The 2500-nt window shown below is 48.3% G+C and overlaps 2 protein-coding genes across 3 annotated transcripts in view; one reads left to right on the plus strand and one right to left on the minus strand.

Annotated features, from left to right (window-relative positions):
- The window catches only part of LOC135105862 (uncharacterized), a 27564-nt gene that overhangs the window by 24467 nt on the left and 597 nt on the right, over positions 1–2500 (minus strand). The gene's annotated exons all lie outside the window — the stretch shown is intronic.
- The window catches only part of LOC135105863 (max-binding protein MNT-like), a 33247-nt gene that overhangs the window by 12370 nt on the left and 18377 nt on the right, over positions 1–2500 (plus strand). The gene's annotated exons all lie outside the window — the stretch shown is intronic.

Genomic DNA, 2500 nt, shown 5'->3' on the forward strand with positions numbered 1-2500 from the left:
TCGTTTCGTCTGTAATTTTTTCCTTTCCTTTTCACTCCCTATCCTCTCGTTTCCTCTGTTCTTCCTTCTTTCTAACCGTGCCTTCTCCGCGCTGCTTCAATGCTCTGCTCTCCCAGAACGCCTTCCTCAGGAACGAATGTTAGGTCCATTTATGCGAACACACACACACACACACACACACACACAGACACAGCATGCACATGCACGGTAACGACATCGGAAGATAATAATAGAGATACAGTCACTGAAAACAAAAGTCGAGTAGGGCAGGGAGGAAATACAGACATCAAAACAGGAGTCATCATTTCAAGATAAGCTATCAGTAACAAGAAGCCAGTAAACAAGCTTCATTCTCTTCCTCAATCCCAAATTAATCATCCCATTAAACTTAAACCTTCACATGACCGACTCACTTAGTTGCCACTTATAGAAACTAGCGATTAGCAGTTGAATATCACATTGGTGGATAAGGAAGAGACATATAGAGAGAAGATCTGGAGGAGGAGGAGGAGGAGGTGGTGGTGGTGGTGGTGGTGGTGGAGGAAAGCTTCTGTAACCATAGACACAGAAAATCTTATAGTCTCCTCCCTGTCATCCATCCATTAGCTCCCCCTTCCCCTACTCCTCTTCCCTGTCAACTGCTTCTCCCTTCAGCCTTGCCCGTCACCCTGCCAGGAGACAAAGTGACAGATGACCTTGACCTCTTCCAGTGTGTGGGTGTGGGTCTCTCTCTCTCTCTCTCTCTCTCTCTCTCTCTCTCTCTCTCTCTCTCTCTCTCTCTCTCTCTCTCTCTCTCTCTCTCTCTCTCTCTCACACACACACTGCAACTCGTGTGTACGCATATGTATGTATTAGGCGTAATGAGGACAGGTGTGTGTGTGTGTGTGTGTGTGTGTGTGTGTGTGTGTGTGTGTGTGTGTGTGTGAGGGAATGTATACGTGCTACCGGCGCTCTCTTTAATTACGAGAGAGAGAGAGAGAGAGAGAGAGAGAGAGAGAGAGAGAGAGAGAGAGAGAGAGAGGGGGGGTTTAAATGTCTGTACAAACATCTGCTGGGGGAGGGGATGTGATCAGTGTTTACGAGTTGCGTTATTGTTTTCCGTCCTTCTTGGCCTTTATCTTGAGAGAGAGAGAGAGAGAGAGAGAGAGAGAGAGAGAGAGAGAGAGAGAGAGAGAGAGAGAGAGAGAGAGAGAGAGAGAGAGAGAGAGACTGTCGCGTGAGGAAAGTCTGGTTAGTCCGTGATAGCATGGCCCTCCTGTCACCGCTGAGGTGAGAGAGATGGGGAGGAGAGGGAGGGGTGCAGAGGAAAGATAAGGCAAGGCTGGAGCGCAGGTGAGGGTTACTAAAGGAGTTCAGGACTTGCTGCTTGGAGGGAATAATGTGACCTGAGGGAAGGAGGAAGAGGAGGAGAGAAGTAGGTGATGTTGTAAGGTTGATACCTTGCTCGTCCCAAGTGTGGTGGCGTGTGACATGCTCCTTGAGTCAGTCTCTCTCTCTCTCTCTCTCTCTCTCTCTCTCTCTCTCTCTCTCTCTCTCTCTCTCTCTCTCTCTCTAGCCTCGTGGCACTATGACGTAACTAGGAACTAATACAAGGCCACAGCAGCGTCACTGCCGCCGCCTCTACCACTGCTAGTCACCACCACCACCACCATGATCATTGCTCTTGTTGTCTTGACCACCGCCTTTACTTTCCTACTTACTACTGCTTCTACTACTACTACTACTACTACTACTACTACTACTACTACTACTACTACTACTACTACTACTACTACTACTACTACTAGCAATATCATTACCTTTATAACCACCACCACCACCACCGCAAATATTGCTGCTTCACTTCATCTCCCATCACCTCCACCACCTCCACCAGCACCTCCAGTACAGTTATCGCCATTAGTCAGCCGCCTTTCCCATCTTTATCAAGCACTCGTCACCATTATCACTAAATTACCACCATCACTAACTACTTATACAACAACAATTACTACTACTACTACTACTACTACTACTACTGTGGCGCATCTCTCTCTCTCTCTCTCTCTCTCTCTCTCTCTCTCTCTCTCTCTCTCTCTCTCTCTCTCTCTCTCTCTCTCCGCCACCATCTACAAGCACCACCAATCCCATAAAATAACTACCACCCGCGTACTATCTTCTTTTATCACCACCACTATCAACAGCCGCCTTCTCCATCTCCAACATTCCTTCACTATCCAACGCCATCATCTGTTCATCACCCACCACCACCGCTGAAACCGTCATCCTTTCTTGCCCTCGTCATCTACTCCACGGCCGCCTTCTCTACACCACCACCACCGTCTTCACATGCTTATAATCGATGTTTACAAATACGAAGCCATCCACCGCCTCTGGTCCACTCCTCTCCACCACCACGTCCTCCACCGCTGCCGCCACCCGGGAACGCCCACACTCTATCCTCCCTACGCACGCCTCCCGCTCCCACCTACTCATACTATATTTTTATTTTTATTTATTT

This window comes from Scylla paramamosain, chromosome 12, assembly GCF_035594125.1.
Source record: "Scylla paramamosain isolate STU-SP2022 chromosome 12, ASM3559412v1, whole genome shotgun sequence".
NCBI lineage: Eukaryota > Metazoa > Arthropoda > Malacostraca > Decapoda > Portunidae > Scylla > Scylla paramamosain.